The 19,874-nt window shown below is 43.1% G+C and overlaps 1 protein-coding gene across 7 annotated transcripts in view; it reads right to left on the bottom strand.

The window, feature by feature from the left end:
* CDH18 (cadherin 18) overlaps positions 1 to 19,874 on the bottom strand; it is a 686,153-nt gene that overhangs the window by 103,661 nt on the left and 562,618 nt on the right. Inside the window, exon 1 of one of the 7 annotated variants that reach the window (XM_081206325.1) lies at positions 4,125 to 4,198. The exons of the other annotated variants lie outside the window; for them this stretch is intronic. The gene's annotated coding sequence lies outside the window, so the exon portion shown is untranslated. Of the gene's footprint in view, positions 1 to 4,124; positions 4,199 to 19,874 lie in introns of those variants that run through there. 7 annotated transcript variants of the gene reach the window in all.

Here is a 19,874-nt window from a genome sequence, read left to right on the forward strand (position 1 = left end):
GGCAGGGCTAACCAGAAGACATTGTTATGCATGTTAAGCAGTAAAAAATGCTTAACTGCAGGGCAATGAACCTTCAGATTCTTAAAACAACAACAACAACAACAACAAATTTACTTAAGAAAAGAGCAGGATTCTGTCCCACATGGTTTCAGAGAAGAGTTTCAAAACTAATAACATATGTTTGGGGAATGTGGAAGAAGCTTCAGGCAGATAGGGAATGGCATTTCAGTCTTCCCCATGGTATGGTTTTCCCAGTAATTTGTATGTAATGCCTACCATCCTTGAATCTCATTCTTCTCTTGTAACGCAGGATAATTTCTAAATAGTTTCCCCTACCATGAGGGTACAACAAGAAATACTTTCATACGGGCTGTTTATTTGCACAAAATGTGGTTGTCATCCTGCACTTTGTTGCGCAATTATTCTGTCACTCTTCTAATTGCAAAAAAAGCCTGAAAAGATAAGTGACCGAAAATTGCACTGGAAAGTGAGGGATAACCAAACAGTGGCAAGGCCATATAACCTGTGCACAAACAAATCAAGATTAGGGATTGGAGGATCTGTTCGTTTCATTATTTCTGTTTCTCTTTTTTTCAAATCTTAAATTCAGTTCTCCATATTTTAAAGCAATTAGTGAACTTTTTAAAATTCTCATGAAAATTCACCAACATTTTTGTGCAAATTTCTCTGGGTAAACACATTTTTATATGTACATTTGATGTCTGTACATATTTTGCGAGCATTGTCCCCTAATAGAATGCATTTCTCGATGTTATTTTCACTAACACCTTCATTTTCATGCACACTTTCCCCTAATCTAGGCATTTTTGTAAAAAAAAAAAAAAAGAGAGAGAGAGAGAGAGAGAGAAAGAAATAACAGAAATAACACCATGAGTTTTGGTTGGGCTGTTTTTCTTTTTCTCTGAAAACCGATATTAATTATTCAGCAAGTAGCAATATAGCAAAGGAGCTGAGTGATTTATGCATGAACTGTTTAATCACATTTGAGGGGAAAACGCACCCTGAATTCTGTTTTATTGTGAACAGTTCAAGTTCTTCCTTTGTATCCATGTCACCTCACCCTGCCAACATTTGATGCTTCCTAGGGTTAGCATCAAAAGTTTAATATAAGATTTGTGCTGATATCTTCAATCCATTTAATTTTAATAAGCATAGTTGCATTTTTTAAATAAAAAAGGTCCTCCTTAGCTGAACAGGTAGAAACAGAAGATCACCCTTTAAGAATGACTATGAATTGTGAGCTTTTTAAAGACCAAGATGGCTTCAGTTCTATGGATCCATCACTGCTTCACCCCAGTGTCTCTTTGTCCTTTTCAGCAGCTTCTGTAGACAGGGCTATAATCTGTCGTTTTAATTTCCTGTTTTCACCACAGAAGATAAGTGCCCTGAACACATTAATAGGCTTCTGAATAAAATGTGTGGGTCCACGAAGCAGTAGCAGAATTGTTATGTAAGATGTCTGTCATCAAGCTATTACACGCACACAAATACACACACAGAACACACTAGCTTAGCACTAAAAAAAGAGTAAAGATAGAAAGAGATACAGCCAGAGAAAGAGAGAGGCAGAGAGAGTGCAGAGCTCACTTTGAACTCTGGAAGTTTTGTCTTTAAGGTGACTCTTGGTTATTTCGCTGCCTAATACTAGGCATGTTTACTTTGAAGTAAGTTCCACTGAGTTCAGTGGTATTTCCTCCCAAGCATCAACAGGACTACAGTGTTAGTCCTAATGAATGGCAGACATTGATTCCCCCCCCCCAAGTAAACAAAAATAGATTTAGACCAAAACTTTATGTGAAACAAAGCTAATTGAAAAATGCCAAACATTACGGAAATATATCTAGAAGAGCCATGACACTTCTTTTGGTCAATGTGATGGTCTATTATTCATTTATCATCTATTGGTCTATTTATCTTCTCTCAGATCCTGGAGTAATGCAAACTTCTGTATTTTCCCCATTATTATTACATAAGACCTAAAAACAATTCTAGTAAGGGATGAAAAACTACTCTTCAAGACTTCCATGTGTCCAACACATTTCATTAAGTGTCTTCCATGTCTTTTCAGACAAAACTTCAGCAGATACCTTCCATACAAACTTTCAGACATTCGCTGAAAACGTTTCTTTGCTGTTAGGTTTATGTAGACAAATCAGAGAAAAAATCTCTAACAGTCAACAGTTGATCTAATTTTTGTGTAGTTTTCATTGTACTATGGTTATTGTGGTATACAACTATGATGGACAACACTTTAAAAAAATAAATAGATGTTGATTATTTTCAGTTGTTGAGGATAGAAATAAATGCCTGTTGCACTTCCTAGGAGTTTCAACAGATGTCCACTGATGCGCAAGGTCCAATGACCCTTCCTCAGAATAATGTGTGGGTGCTGATTCTGGCCCCCATGTATAACTCAGTACTGGGGACATGCTATCAAAATGCTCAGGGAGATCTTGAGATGAAGAACAAAATCAAGGAAGAATACAAAAGAGAGAATTCTGTATCTATGGGTGACTTCAGCTCACACAGATGGGTTGCTGTCATCACAAAGGTAAAATATTGATATATCCTTTAAAAACTTTTATTTATGCAATTTTAACAGCCTTTACACACATAACATACAGTGTCCATCACTTACCTCTTCTCCTAAGACTTCCTGGTCCATCTTTCTGTGGCATTCTAGGGTAATCTTAATCTGCTGCCTATCCTGATATTCCACCCATTATCATCTCAAGTCTTCCTTTTTTAATGTTTGCTGCTGCACATATGTTAACTCCTATTTGTAGGTTAAATTGTATATCCTAGTCCTCTAAAATAATCTCCAAAACACCTCCACTCTTCTCTTTAACTCATACTTACGGTATTTCTTACTTTCACAGTCATGTTACTAGTTCTTTATATTCTATCAATTTGTTCTGCCAAATTTCCTTTGTGGGTATCCCATTCCTTTCCTTTCCTTTCTTTTTTTACTTTTTTTCTTCCTTTTTTTCCTTTTTGCATATACAGTGGTACCTCAGGTTAAGTACTTAATTCATTCCGGAGGTCCATTCTTAAACTGAAACTGTTCTTAACCTGAAGCACCACTTTAGCTAATGGGGCCTCGCTGCACCGCTGGAGCACAATTTCTGTTCTCATCCTGAAGCAAAGTTCCTAACCTGAAGCACTATTTCTGGGTTAGCGGAGTCTGTAACCTGAAGCATATGTAACCTGAAGTGTATGTAATCTGAGGTACCACTGTACTACTCTAGCTGCACTGGTCACGTACAAAAAGATATTGAGTACCTTTTTTGGAATGCCATCTCTTAATATCCCTAATTGAAAGGCCACTGGTCTTTTGGGAAATGTGAGAAAATATTGATATATCCTATCTTAAAAAGCAGAGACATCCCCTTGCCAACAAAGGTCTGTATAGTTAAACTATGGTTTTCCCAGTAGTGGTGTATGGAAGTGAGAGCTGGACCATAAAGAAGGCTGATCGCCGAAGAATGGATGCTTTTCAATTATGGTGCTGGAGGAGACTCTTGAGAGTCCCATAGACTGCAAGAAGATCAAACCTATCCATTCTGAAGGAAATCAGGCCTGAGTGCTCACTGGAAGGACAGATCCTGAAGCTGAGGCTCCAATACTTTGGCCACCTCATGAGAAGAGAAGACTCCCTGGAAAAGACCCTGGTGTTGGGAAAGATGAAGGGCACAAGGAGAAAGGGACAACAGAGGACGAGATGGTTGGACAGTGTTCTTGAAGCTACCAACATGAGTTTGACCAAACTGTGGGAAGCAGTGGAAGACAGGAGTGCCTGGCGTGCTCTGGTCCATGGGGTCACGAAGAGTTGGACACGACTAAACAACAACAACAACAAATGATTGTGCCCTAGAACAGTCGGTGTCAGGTATTAGGGAATCTGACCCCCACGCCCCAGCAGGCTGACAGGGATAGACAGAGAAGAAAAGCTCTTACCAAAGTCTTTTATTCAATATTCACAGAGAGAGGCTCAGAAAAGCCACCTCTTGGAGTAATGGCGTTGTTCTGAGTAATCTCCTCCCACCTTCCCCTCTCAACTGTCAACAGCACCACCCACCTTATGGTGGCCATTTGCCTCTTACCTCTTTGCTCTCCTACTTTCAATGCTTGCTGGGTTCTCGGAGAAGGGACATCTGGAATGCTTTCTAGTGATAACGTGACAGCTAGATGCTCTGGCTCTGCTTCTCCCTCCCCTCTCTTCTTCCATTATTTCCCAGCTTTGCCCCACATCTATCTCTGAGCTATGACCTTCTGCAAACCACTGTTGTAAATCGATACTGTCTTCCTCTTCTCTGGAAGGCTCAGGAGGAGGGGGAGGCAGTCTCCACCGTTCCTTCTCAGTCCAGTCTCTGACAGTTGGTCATGGAAGTGATCAGAAAAGCAGTGATCCTGGACCTGATCTTGAGTAGCACTTAGGACTTGGTGCAAGATCTATGTGTTGCTGAGCTGTAACTCCCATCATTGCTGGCCACTGATTATGGTGATGTGGGGGGCAGATGGGAGCTGCAATCCAACAACTACTTGAAGATTGACAAGTTCCCCATCCCTGACAACGAGAAACAGTAGATCACCCCCTCTATAAGGCAAATGTAAGTATCCTGAGACTGAACTTTGGTACTGAACAAATGTTGTAAGATTAACTTTACCTCCATTTTGTGGTGTTCTTAGACCACAACATACTGAGTCAATCCTTGGAGAGAGAAGAATGAAACAACAGGGATAAGAATACCAATGGATCCCTTTGTAGCAGTACTTGGGTACTGGAAAGTGGAAGAAAACATTAGGTTCAACTCATATTTAATTTATTAGTTGCTTCAAGGATGCTAGTTTCACAGTAACAAAAAGAACAACACAAAGTTGTTACCCTCACTCTGCCAAAGGTTAAACAAGAGCTGGCCCATAAGGGACTCATTAAAAATGATATTTTGTATTAGATATAGAGGGTAGAATACATGCCATGGATACACTGCAAGTACTTACAAATATAATCGGCATTACTAGGAAAAATTGAAAAGGAAATAGTCACATTTGGATGATACTTAGTGGAAGAGAAATATGTGATTGTTTCCTTTAATTGGTTCTTATGAAATGTATCTTTAAATACTGTTTGATGTGCTGCAATAGATATTTCCCTTTCTAAAGCATAAAAATTCAATGCAAACTAGAAGGAGCCCCTAGCTTTCATTTCTCTCCTTCATGCTTCTCTATGCAATAAGTTATAGCATTTGATTCCCAGGGAATCACACTCCCTCTTTCTCTGTCTAATGCCCCCTCCCTAAGTCAGACACTACTAAATGACTAAACAACAACAACAATAATAATTATAATAATAATTTTATTATGTATACCCCACACATCTGACTGGATTGCCCCAGTCACTCTGGGCAACTTCCAACTCATATAAAACATAATAAAACAGTAAACAAAACAACAAACAAACTTCCCTATACAGGGCTGACTTCAGATGTCTTGTGAAGGTTGTATAGTTACTCATCTCCTTGGCTCGGGGGTTGCATAACTCCATACCCTCTAACATTTCTGCAGTGTAAATAAGAATGTCCTAAGGAACAGCGGGACATTCTGGAATCAAATCAGAAACTGGAAAATAGGGACACTTGGAGGGTCTGTAGTGGAGGCAGTAATGTCAAAGTACAAAGAATGTGAATTTATTTAAAGACAATTATGAGAAATGTTGGACAGAGGTAAAAAAAGATTTAGAAATATGGTCAAATTTGAAGCTTTCCTTGTTAGGCCGAATTGCTGTTATCAAGATGAATGTTTTGCCTAGAATGTTGTTTTTATTCCAAACATTGCAAATTGTGGATAAGATGGATTGTTTCAAGAGGTGGCAGAAAGATATACCGAAGTTCGTCTGGCAGGGCAAAAAAAACCAGAATAAAATTTAAAATTTTAACTGATGCAAAGGAAAGAGGGGGATTTGCCCTGCTGGACTTAAAACTGTACTATGAATCAGCAGCTTTCTGCTGGATGAAAGACTGGCTACTTCTTGAGAATACATATATTTTGGACTTGGAAGGCTTTAATAATGTATTCAGATGGCATGCATATATATGGTACGACAAGGTTAAAGCTCATAAAGTTTTCAAAAATCATATAGTTAGGAAAGCATTATATAACGTTTGGATTAGATACAAGGATTTGTTGGAAAATAAAACCCCAAGGTGGTTGTCGCCAATGGAGGCAAAAGCCGTGAAAAAGCTCAATATGGAGGCCAAATGGCCAAAATATTGGGAAATTTTGGAACAAGAGGGAGATAAACTGAAATTACAGAGTTATGAGAAATTGAAGATTAAAGTACGAGATTGGCTCCATTATTACCAAATAATGGAGGTTTATAAACAGGACAGGAAAATTGGCTTCCAGGCGGAGAAATCAAAACTAGAAACAGAACTGTTAGAACCCCAGTCAAGCTTGCAAAAATTTATCATTTGCCTGACAATAAGTGTTGGAAATGTAAAGAAACTGAAGGTACTTTTTTTCACCTTTGGTGGACGTGCCCGAAGATTAAGGCCTTCTGGGAAATGATATATAATGAAATGAAAAAGGTACTTAAATGTACTTTTCCTAAGAAACCAGAAGCCTTTCTCTTGGGCATCGTCGGCCAAATGGTGTCAAAGATAGACAGGACTTTTTTTATGTATGCTACTACAGCAGCAAGAATTCTCATCACAAAGTATTGGAAGACACAGGATCTACCCACTCTGGAAGAATGGCAGATGAAGGTGATAGACTATATGGGACTGGCTGAAATGACTGGCAGAATCCGAGACCAGGGGAAAGAGACAGCGGAAGAAGATTGGAAGAAATTCAAAATTTATCTTAAGAAATACTGTAAAATTAATGAGTGCTAAAATGTTGAGGTTATAGAAAAAAGGGGATTACAGCTGTAAAAGATTAAGTAAAAGAAAAGAACAAGGGAAAATTAGATAAAATCAAGGGGGAGGATTTGCTGAAACAAATTTGGGAATTGGGATGCAGAAAGGGGAGGTACGGGGAAGTCGGCGAAGTAAGGTTTAAGAAAAAAGGATTCGGAATTATACATGTTTGTTTATGTGTTTGTATGTTTGTATTGTGTATTGTTTGTGTTTATACAAATTGAGAAAAACCAATAATTTTTTTTTTAAAAAAAAGTAATGTCAAAGTACAAGATGTGCATGCCTCCTTTGTTGCAAAGTGGCAAAAAGCCTTTGACACTATTAAAATCAACTAGAACCATTAACCCAGAAAACACAAATAATGGATGTAACTGCAAACGAAGCTATGGAACTGAGTGTGGAAAAATTCAGGGGGAAAAAATCTAAACTCTTCTATGATATCTGACCATTGGGCCATATAGGGGGAGTTCACTGGGGAGAGTTCCAAGGGGCAGGTAGAGTGACCTGGAGGCCCATATTTGGGTCTCAGGCCTGAAGTTCCCCTGCCTTACCATCTAAGAAGCCTTTAAGGTATGTAAAAGACAGGCATGATTCTGATGAGTATGGGGACTGGATTATGACACTGGAGAAGGCAGCAGTGATTTGTCGGGGAAGCTTCAGATCTGGAGGAAGAGGAGGAAGAGGCAGGCCAGGCAAGTGAAGAGCCCAGTGCTTCCCCACCCTCTCCCAGAACCAGGAGAGAATTGAAGCAGGAAGAGCAGAAACAGCTTCTGCACAGGCACAGTCTCCAGCTGCGTGCGCCAGACTTTTGGGGGGAAGGTACATAAACTAGTAGAGGGGGAGTGGTCCCCTGTTGCTACAATTGCTCAATTGCTCCATAGAGCGTGGACCTGGGAATAGCTGTCTAGATGCCAGATTGCTGTGCTTAGGTATCCAGAGCCGCCGAAGTGTCTTGAGTGTTGTCTTTGACAATACAGGGTTAACTCTCTGCCATGTGAATTCCTTTGGGAAGTGCTCTTGACAAGGTACTACAAGTCTCTTTATTACATTTGTGGCAATATTGTTATGCCTTTGTGTGTGTGGGCGGCACAGATAGGAATATGCACCCAGTTGACATCTACCGGTGGATCACTGGAAGATCACTGGCTCCCCCCAAAGAGGCTTAACAAACAATTTGTGTCCCCTAAAAAAAAGCTCAACAACTTTGACCTGAACTCTGCAAAATGGGGTAGATCACTTCCAGTTTTTTAGAACGCAGTCTCTTGGGAGTTGGACATCCCTGAACTAAACAATATGTAATTAATGATATTTTCCAGTTGCTTTGATGTTTCCTTTTCATTGTAATGAATACTTTCTGCAGGGCTGGTCAGAGAAACACACACACACACATGCACACACACAACCTACCAAGCAGGACTGAAACGTGGTCATATTTCTGCAGGGTTGACCACAGTTATGACAGAAGTTGGGCAGAAATGCAACAGAAATTAAGAATAATGCCAGCACGGCAGGCAGCTGAACAAATAATGTAGTATTTGGTAGAAACTCAAATACGATAGCAGAAAACAGTGCTGATATCTCAAATACAGGGGGGAATAGAAATTGCTGCATATCTACCTTCAGCCCAACTCAGGAGTTCCCTTTGCATGCAGGAAGGAGCCCACAATGTCTAGTTGGATCTTTGAAAGCCTCTTGCTTCAAGCAAAACATATGCCAACCCAGACCTCTATCAAACCATTGATATGCCAAACAGATACTGTTTCACAGAAGCAGGACCAGCTTTTCAGCAAAGCGGCTGAGCATATGCACACAAAATCATAACAAACAGAGCAGGGTTATTATGCAGAAGTTAAACAAAGCAAAGGGGTAGGATTGTAGCAAAATGGATTAGCTCAATTTGTACACTCAAATTTAAACCTTCATGCTGTCCATAATCAATTCCAAAAGACACCAAATGGCTTTGTCTGAAGGAAATGAGTTTGGCCTGAGGTGCATAGTGAATAGCAAATGGGATTTTTTTTTTTAAAGAATCCAGTTCTTTCTTCCTATCTTGTCCGTTTATACACAGTTATCCATTAACATGCCTACTCCCAAATATCACTGATCCACTTCAAGGTGTTTTTAAATAAATAAATGCAAGGATAATTGCTAACACAGTATGGGGTAAAGTATTAAGGCCAACTTTAAAAACCCAAAACCTAATAAAACAAACATTAAACACTCAGCCTATTGTGACACTCACTTATTCACTCGGAAACCTAGCAAAACCAGTTTCTTCCTGTCTCTTTCTGCCTTGGCATGATAACAATAAAGACTCTTGGTTGCTTCCAAATATGTTTTATTCAGAGTAAACCTATTGGAATTAATGGACATAAATCTGATGTTGAGGGATCTGATGTTGGGCAGCAGTCGACTAAATAATTGTGCAAGCAAAATGATGTCTTCTTGCACAATGGGACTTTCCCTACTCCTCTCCCTGAGCGTACCCTGCAGCACCCCCAAATTTGCTCTGGAGGGTTGGAGGAAACACCAGAACAGAATTGTAGGGTTTGGGGCGTGGGTGAGGAAGTCCTGTTGCACAAACACATGCCATTCCACTAAAGGCAATTATTTTCTTGAATACCACCCAATTCTTTTATGCATTTTCTTTTTTTGCAATCCACCTTATGAAAGTGATGAAGGATGAGATGTAAGTGCGAGCACTAAATAATAATAAAAAAGAACAGAGTGACTTCTGCAAATTAGGGCACACAGCCACCCTAATAGTTACAGAGGCTTCAGCGAGGTCCTTGTTTACCACACACCTCTGTAGCACATTCTCATTTTGGTTCGTCTTGGGCTGGATCTACACTGATCTGTAAAAATGCTTTAAAATATAGCTCTCATTGACGACCAATCACTGCTCTACAGCGCCCTCTGATGTCACATTTTTATAACACATTTTAAACATTTTATCTGACCAGTGTTGATTAGTGCTTGGTTCGCATACCTGAGGCAGGGGCTGAGATGCACCAATGGGTTGCTCCCAACATCAGCTGCTGCTGGGCAAACTGGATTGTATGAAATGATGTACTATGTTACTCAAACAGACCAACATTAATTGCGAAAAACCTTGAGCAACAACTTGTTGATTGCTTTTATGTTTCCAGTATAGCCATAATAATAATAATAATAATAATAATAATAATAATAATAAATTTTATTTATATCCCGCCCTCCCCAGCCGAAGCTGGGCTCAGGGCGGCTAACAACAATCAAAATAGTCCAACATTCTAAAACATTCATTATAAAATTAATTAAATCAAATTAAAATCAAATTAATGGCAACCAAATTAAAATCAAATTAATGGCAACCATCAAGCAAAATTTTGTGCAGATTGCCAGAGGAGGGGGTCAGGCTGGGCCCTGACAAAAGGCCTGGTGGAACAGCTCTGTCTTGCAGGCCCTGCGGAAGGATGTCAGGTCCTGCAGGGCCCTAGTCTCTTGTGACAGAGCGTTCCACCAGATTGGAGCCGCAGCCGAGAAAGCCCTGGCTCTAGTTGAGGCCAACCTAACCTCTCTGTGGCCTGGGATCTTTAGGGTGTTTTTTATTTGCAGACCGTAGATTTCTCTGTGGGACATACCAGGAGAGGCGGTCCCGTAGGTACGAGGGTCCTAGGCCGTATAGGGCTTTAAAGGTTAAAACCAGCACCTTAAACCTGATCCTGTACTCCACCGGGAGCCAGTGCAGCTGGTATAATACCGGATGGATATGATCTCGCAGCGAAGACCCCATAAGGAGTCTCGCCGTGGCATTCTGCATCCGCTGGAGTTTCTGGGTCAGTCTCAAGGGCAGCCCCACGTAGAGCGAGTTACAATAATCCAGTCTGGAGGTGACCGTCGCGTGGATCACAGTGGCTAGGTCAGGGCGAGAGAGATAAGGAGCCAACTGCTTAGCTTGGCGGAGATGAAAAAATGCTGCCTTTGTTATAGCTGTAATCTGCGCCTCCATAGAGAGGGAGGTATCGAAGATTACACCCAAACTCTTAACGGACGATGCTGGCACTAATTGCACCCCCGCAAGAGATGGGAGTTGCCCCCTCAATCCCATATCGCTCCGTCCCAGCCAGAGGACCTCTGTCTTCGAAGGATTTAACTTCAACCGGCTTCCACGTAACCATCCAGCCACAGCTTCCAGACATCTGGTCAGTGTATCTGGGGCCGAGTCAGGATGGCCATCCATCAACAGATAGAGTTGGGTGTCATCGGCATACTGATGGCAACCCAGCCCAAAACTCTGAACAAGCTGGGCGAGGGGGCGCATAAAGATGTTGAAAAGCATCGGGGAGAGTATCGCACCCTGAGGTACTCCTCACACCAAGGAGTGGTGCAATGACAATTCCCCCCCAAGCGCCACCCTCTGTCCCCGACCGGAGAGAAACGAGCGCAGCCATTGAAGGACTGTGCCCTGGATCCCCACGTCGGCAAGGCGGTGGTCCAGAAGTTTGTGATCGACCATGTCGAAGGCTGCTGACAGGTCTAGAAGAATCAGCAGCCCCGACCCGCCTCGATCCAGCTGCCTACGGAGATCATCTATTAGGGCGACCAGAGCCGTCTCGGTCCCATGACCAGCGCGGAAGCCGGACTGGAATGGATCGAGAGCAGATGTTTCATCCAGAAACCTACCAAGCTGTTCAGCAACCGCTCTCTCAATCACCTTACCCAGGAATGGAAGATTCGAAACCGGGCAGTAATTGGATAGATCTAAAGGATCTAATGATGTTTTCTTTAAGAGCGGGCGTTCCACTGCCTCCTTCAGCTCCCCTGGGAATATCCCAGTGCCAAGGGACAAATTGATGATATCACCCAGGGGGGGCCGCACCTCGTCTGGGCACACTCTAATCAGCCAGGACGGGCACGGGTCAAGAGGACAAGTGGTGGGCTTTCCAGCTTGGAGGAGTCTGTCCACATCGGCTGGGGATATCCGGTCAAAGTGGTCCAATACTGGACCCGAGGACAGTCGAGGGGCCTCCAGTTCCTTTATTGTATCCAAATTGGCAGGGAGGTCATGGCGGAGCAACAGGACCTTCTCCACAAAAAAGCTCGCAAATGCCTCGCAGCTGTGTGTCGAATTGTTATTTAAATTTGGCTGTCCTTCAAGGGACGTTAAAGACCTAATTATACTAAATAATTGCACCGGGCGAGAGCTAGCGGAGGCAATGGAGGCCGAGAAGTAGGACTTCTTAGCGGCCTTCACTGCCATCTCGTAGGTTTTCATAAAAACCCTATAAGATGTTCTTGAAGCTCCGTCACGGGCACCCCGCCATACTCGCTCTAGCCGTCTGAGGTCCTGCTTCATTTTCCAAAGCTCCTCGGTAAACCAGGGAGCCCGGTTTCTGCGGGGTCGCAGAGGGCGCCTAGGTGCGATCTCATCGATGGCTGCTAGGAGCTGGATATTCCAGCCCTCAACAAGCTCGGTCAATGAGTCGCCAGGGGGAGCAAGGTCCTGCAAGGCCTGACGGAATCTATCCGGGTCCATCAGCCTCTGCAGGCGAGCCCAAATTGGCTCGCCACCTAAGCAGGGTGGGGGTGGAAAATTAATCCTGGCTTTCAGTGCGTAGTGATCAGACCATGGCACCTTCATCGAGGGAGACATGATCACATCTATACCGGCGCCAAAGATCAAATCCAGCGTGTGGCCTGCTTGATGTGTGGGGCCCGAAACAAACTGGGAGAGCCCTAGTGTTGCCATGGAAGACACCAGGTCCAGAGCCTGTGAGGAGGGAGTGGCATCAGCGTGGATGTTGAAGTCCCCCAGTACCAATAGGTTGGGGAACTCCAAGGCCCAGCCGGCCACCGCCTCCAGCAGGCCTGACAGGGTGGCTGCTGGTGCGCTAGGTGGCCGGTACACCAGCCAGACAGCCAAGCTCACCTCGGAGCCCCACACTAGGCCAACACATTCAATGCCAGGGATCGATGGCGATGGTAGAGCCCTGAAAGAACAGTCTTCTCGGATTAATAATGCCACCCCTCCCCCCCCCCCCCCGGCCCACAGTCCGCGACTGGTGGAGGACGGAGAAACCCGGGGCGCCATCTCTCGTAAGGTAACAGTTTCCCCTTCGCGCACCCAGGTCTCCGTCACACAAGCCAGGTCGACCCCCTGCGAGGTGAAGAAGTCTCGCAGGGTGGCGGTTTTTTTGCCTATGGACCTGGCATTGCACAACACCAGTGACGGAGGTGAGTAATCCTTGCTCACCCTACCTTCGTCCCTCGGGATGGGGCGCAGATTGGAAGGGGTACGAGCATATCCATATCTCGATCCCCTTCGCCTATGACATCTGCCCCCACCGCCATACCTCCCTCGCCCCACTATGGTAGCAATCCCAAGCCTCAAACCAACCTCCATTTACAAAATAGAAAACAAATAAAATCAAAAACAATTGTACCAACAAAACAAATCCCCACCCCACTCAATATCCAACCCCAAACCAACTAGAGTTGTGTAGGAGCTGTGGCCTCACCTCAAGTGCACTGGCCTCACCCTGAATGTCAGCATCCCTGCAGGTTCTGCTTTACAGCTTCACATGTTCTGCATGAAGCTCTGAAGATGTTGAGCTAAAAGCCTCTTTAAGATTTTCCAGCTTAATGCACAAAGGTTTGCAAAGAAACAGACAAGGACAGGGATGTTGAGAGCTGTCCCCTTTGCTCCAGCACAAGTTATTTAACCCCAGTCTTGATAACACCTAAATAGGGCTCATAGTTCATATACATACATATATAGAAAATGTTATTTTGGGAAACCTTTTCCCCCTGCAGCAATGAATGAGATTTGAATCACATCTGAAAATGAAAACAATGGGTGTTCACTGCAACCCAACTTGAAATATGTACAAATACAGTGGTGCCTCGCAAGACGAAAAGAATCCGTTCCGCGAGTCTCTTCGTCTTGCGGTTTTTTCGTCTTGCGAAGCAAGATTAGCGCTATTAGCGGCTTAGCGGGCTTAGCGGATCAGCTGATAAGCGGTTTAGCGGATCAGCTGATAAGCGGCTTAGCGGATCAGCTGTTAAGCGGCTTAGCGGCTTAGGATCAGCTGATAAGCGGCTTAGCAGCTTGGGAAAAAGGGGGGGGGGACCCCGCAGGAACTCACAAGACATTTTCGTCTTGCAAAGCAAGCCCATAGGAAATTCGTTTTGCGAAGCACCTCCAAAACGGAAAACCCTTTCGTCTAGCGGGTTTTCCGTCTTGCGAGGCACTCGTCTTGCGGGGCACCACTGTAGTTGTTTTATTTAGACACATTTTAATATAGTTCTTAATAACCTCTTGTTAAACTGTAATTATGCTTATAGGAAAATATCAAAGCCAAAAGAAAGTGAAACCCTGCCTCTTATTTTAAAATGCCACTGCATTGTTTCAGGCAATGTAAGCCTCTGCCATTAAAAAAGAGCTATTTTAATTTTATACCAAAATAATGACACTATAATAATTAATATGTGAAAAGGCACCAAAAGTGTATATATACATACATGACAGGCCAGCTGAGCTGAGCTGAACAACAGTATAAAAGGGTGCTGGTGGGGGTGGGTGGGAGGAAGGTTCCGTTAAATTTCCACTTCAGAGAAAGGATGGAATGAGAGCTATCAATTGGTTATTTAAATATGCAATAACATAGGGTAAATGATATCAGCTGTAATAAGCAGTGTGTGTGTGTGTTTTGTTAAACTGAACATATCCGAAACTATGACATTTATTCTAAATCAGTCTACTCCAGACTTCCTCTAGAATGCTATTTTAGGGACGACAACTCCCACCAGTCCTGACCACACGAGAAACCCAGGGAGTTGACTCATGCCAAAATACTGGTCCATGTAACTCAGAATTGAATGGTTCTCCAGTATTACACAGAGAGAGTCTTTCCCAGCTGTATCAGTAGATACTGGGGACTGAAGCAGGCACCTTTTGCATCCAAAGCAGATGCTGTAGTACTGAGCTCCAGCACTTCCTATGTTGGCTAGGGCTGGAGTTCAGAAATAGCTGGGTAGCATCAAGTTGGAGAAGCTGCTCTACTCCAACAAACAGTAACTTTCTAAAGGCTCTGGCAGAGTTCTTCCATAGTCCTGCCAGCTGAAATTCTTCTAGTGAAAAATGCCAGGAACTGAGCCAGGGACCTTCTCCATGTGCTCTGCCAATGGGCTACAGTTGTTCCCCTTCAACGTGACTTCCAAAACAGCCATTGTTTTTATGAGTGCAACATTTATGCAAGATTATAAAAAAACTACACTGATATGAATGGGTAGGTATTTCAGTAAATGGAGGAGATGATCTATGTCCTCAGGCTTAGATCTAAAATTCTTATGGGGCAGGGACACTATTTCATAGTGTGTGTTTCTGGGGTTTGGGGAAGGGTTGCTGTGCAGAGCAACCAGTAGGGGAGGCAATATAGCAGTTTTCAAAGGCCAGCTCTTTGATATATCACAAAAATGTATTGGAACTATGAAATTGTTTTATACAGATTTGGACCACTGATCCATCTAGACCAGGGCTGTCGAGTCCAGCCTTCCTCAAGAAGATGTTGATAGATTACAATATCCTTCATAACAACAGTGTTCGCCTCCTGTCCCAGATAAGGAAAGCACACGTCTGATAGTTTACTCTTTATTGATGAGAGAAAAACTTACAGGAGCTTCCGCAGTGCTCTGGATACAGATGCTCACATGCTTCTAGCCTCCAGGCAGCTGTCCACAGGGTTGAGCCCTATGGAGCAGTTACAGCAACAGCGGGGCACCTCCCTTCCACAACCTGAGACTTCTCCTGCACAGAATTCATCACTGCTTTTTCCTTTCCAAACTCCTCCTGGTTCTAGGAGACCGTGGGGTTGGGGAAGGTGGGGAAATCTACTGAGCTGCCCTTCACCTGAACCCTGGTTTTTCCACCACATCCTGGCACCTTCCTCCACCTCAGACGGCCCTGCTCTCCCTCCTCCCCTCAGCTCCTGCCTTGTGGGTGGTATGACACCCCATAAATCACTGGTCCCCTCTCCTGCACCACTCCCCTAGTCCCCGGCCTCCTCCACCCACTCTTTGGGTGTCTCTGACAGCAACTCATGTCAAATGTTCACTATCCTATTTTTGTGCTTTCCTCAATGGAAGATAAAATTAATGCACTAAAGTAGGAAAAGAAAGAAGAAACGCATACAGCAAGCTTTTACAATTAGGCCTAAAAGCGAAGGAGAATAAAAACTCTGGTTCATAGAGTTGGTTTAAAGACTTTTCTGAAAATATCACCAAATTTTGTAGGAAGTGAGATTTCTATGTTCCTGCTTGGGGAAGAAAATCAGCAGAAGGATTTTGACAGAAGCAAATAAAGTTTTAATAAAATGACTGAAATTTCCCAGTGGGGTTCCGAATAGTCCTGCGCACACACACACACACACACACACATACACACACACACACACACCACACACACACCACTATCACCGCCTCCTCTCTGGCATCAGCAGAATGCACTGATAAAACAGCTACAAAAGCTACTCGCACCTGAATCACATTAAATATTCTTGAATGAATGAATAATCCCCGTAGAACTGCAAATGCAGCACATTATGCAATTCACTGGAGAACTCTCAATAGCACAAACTAGCCTCAAGTTAAATGTCATTTTCATACCGCAAGGAACCAACAAATGGCTATTTCCATTTCTGTATTTCCCATTCAGATATCGTGTTCGACACACTCTTCCAAATTTTCAAATCACATAAATGAAAAGACAAGAAATTAAAACTCAACATGGGAAGGTTTCATGAATTGCAGTAGGGGGAAGCACAATACAAATCATGCACATAAAAGGTACTGGCCAAGGAATTGGGGAAAACTAGAAAGATACTCAAAACCATATTTTACCGTTAGGTGGATACTTAGAAAGCCCACAATATAAGATGCTGAAATCGAGAAAACACAATTCCGAAGGCAAAAATATGGTGATTTTCATACACAGACTGTTAAAGTCACAGGAAACAAATCTCAGATGTTTCATAGGGTTTCATGTGAGCATGGTGTTATTATAATAAATCACTTATAATCAGAGATGCCACAGGAAATTGGGGGGAGGGGACCTCACATCTCATGAACTTGTCTTTTCCAACCCTGGCTTCTCTTCCCAAAGCACCTGGCAATTTACCTGTGGGGATAAAGGGGAAGGCAGCAGAAACAGTGTCTCCACCAAAGCAGAATTATTGCTCCTTCTTTTATGTACTGTATTACTCAGTGAGAACTTTCGTGGGAAACTCTCTCATGCACCTGAACCATGCAAGACTGAACCCCCACACAAATCAGGGTGTGTGTATGTTAACATTTGCTTTCTGCAGGTACAGAGGGTGCATGATAGAGTTCCCAGCTGATGGGGGGGGGAGTTCAATCCTACTTTCTGCAGGAAAAGCAACTGCACACCTGCCTCTTATGCACCTGACATCACATATGTGTGAATGGTTTGAAGAAAATGACTTGATTTGACCTGTGTGCGGAAGGTTGCTGACCTGTGATTTATAGCAGGCATGTCCAACCGGTCGATCACGATCTAACAGTCGATCACAGTGTGTCCCTGGTTGATCCTGGTCAATTGTGTGATCCTGATCGATCTCCCCCAATAAAGGGGGGGGCTCCAGAACTCTGGCTCCCCAAAAGTAGCTCAACAACTTTGGCTTCCCCCAAAAAAGCTCAACAACTTTGGTCATCCCAATGGGTAGATCACTGCCATTTTCTAATATATAGGGGGAGTAGATTGCAGTCTCTTGGGAGTTGGATATGCCTGATTTAGAGCATCTCTCCTCAAATAGAAACTTAGACAGAACTTTTTTAAAAATAAAAAATAAGGAGTCCCTTATCATAAGCCTTGTTGTAGGAACAATGAATACATTGCTCCATATGGCTTTATGAACGATGTTCCAATTTGAAAAATCGTTCCCCTCAAAAAACAAAACAAATAGAAGGAAGAAAGTGTACACAGAAGTGATGAGCTCATCCCACATAATGCCAGAGGTGGATGGCAGAGGGGAGTGTGCCACACCCACTTCTCCACAATTGTGCCGATGTTTGCATGAACTGGGTTTATGACACCAGTGGTGTAGCATGGCTTGGCAGAGCCCGGGCTGTGAGGAGGGGTAAGGTGGGAGGGAAGAAGGGAAACAGACAGAGAGCGCATGTGCATTCAACTGTCTAACAGCGTCTGTGTCACCCAGAAGACCACAGCTGCAGAGATAAGAACAGTTGTTCCATTGTCTAGAGAGGCCACATCCCGGTTTGCATGGAGAAGCTGTTTTCAAAGGAGCCCAGTCATGGAAGCACATAGCTGTGTTAAGGTAGCACTGGGTGTTAAAATTTTGTGACCCTAACAAATTTTGCTCCCTGTGGCCCCCACACGCTATGCCACTGCCTGACACCAGAAGAAGATGGCTTGTAGGTAGGTTTTAGGAAGAGAAAAGATGCGAAAGAAGGGATTGTGGGACTGCGGCATTGAAAACAAGCGAGAGACAGGGCAAAGGTGGAAATAGGGCAAAAGGTGGAAGGAAAAGGCAAGCTGTACAGATCAGAAGAAACAGAAGTGGTGGTATAATGAACCACAATGGCAGAAAAAACTGTGGAAGGTAACATTCTTCAGCTGGACCTGTGACTAAGATTATTAGGGAACAAATTCCTGTGGAGGCCCTGAATAGTTATAGCAGGGGGGGGAAATATTGGCCATGCAGCTTCACCTGAATTTTTGAAATTAATTGGAAGTGAGTCTTGTGGAGAAAATGCTGAATAGTAACTCACTGTGAATATGGAATGTATAGTTTTGCTTGGCCATTATTTTAGCCGGCGTTCATGGCTATAACTCAAGTTCATTTATAGCTTATTTAAAACAGTGTGTAAATTAGCAAGGAAGTTAGTAACAAAAGGCCTGAAAATTCATTTCATTCCATTTAGTTCATTATCTCTAATTATAATAAAAGTCCAATCGATTTTTAGTCTTTTCTGGAGGTGTTAAAGTAGTAAATTCTCAAGTACCTTCTGGCAGCCTCTGACCAACTGCGGAGCTTAAGATTTATTTCTTAAGAAGGTAAAATCCATGCTAAATATTTTCTCCGCCTTATGTTACTTTAACTAAGTATTAGATGCCAGCCTTTGAAGAGAGAATGGAAAAACCTGGTATACCTCACCCCCTTTAAGTTTAATGTTAAAGATAGCCTGACCTTCTGCAAAAGCAACACCTTCTTTAAAGGGACAGTTGCCAGTTTGAAGGGGTTAAACACTTTCAACTCTGTTTTGCCCCCTCAAAAAATAAAAATAAAGAAGAACAAATATAAAATAAAAATATGGCAAAATGGAAGGGAGCTTTTTTTTTGGGGGGGGCTAAAAGGTTCCACAAAATTGTTGTTGTTTAGTCATTCAGTCGTGTCCGACTCTTCGTGAACCCCATGGACCAGAGCACGCCAGGCACTCCTGTCTTCCACTGCCTCCCACAGTTTGGGCAAACTCATGCTGGTAGCTTTGGGAACACTGTCCAACCATCTTGTCCTCTGTCTTCCCCTTCTCCTTGTGCCCTCCATCTTTCCCAACATCAGGGTCTTTTCCAGGGAGTCTTCTCTTCTCATGAGGTGGCCAAAGTATTGGAGCCTCAGCTTCAGGATTTGTCCTTCCAGTGAGCACTCAGGGCTGATTTCCTTAAGAATGGATAGGTTTGATCTTCTTGCAGTCCTTAACTTTGGACTAGCACTGATCTGAGTTATGTAGTAAAGTAAGTGTTTGAGAAATTTACTAATCTGAAGATTTGACCCTGCCTGCCAGAGCAGAGGGAGGTGCCCTCCCATGCTATGAATGCACTGTAGGGACCACTGAGGGAATTCAGCTTTCTACACGTTTTGCAACACAATTCTCAACTCAAACACAGTATCATCACTCATTTTAGAAATCATATATTGT

Source organism: Podarcis bocagei (genome assembly GCF_964188305.1).
Source record: "Podarcis bocagei genome assembly, chromosome: 8".
Lineage (NCBI taxonomy): Eukaryota > Metazoa > Chordata > Lepidosauria > Squamata > Lacertidae > Podarcis > Podarcis bocagei.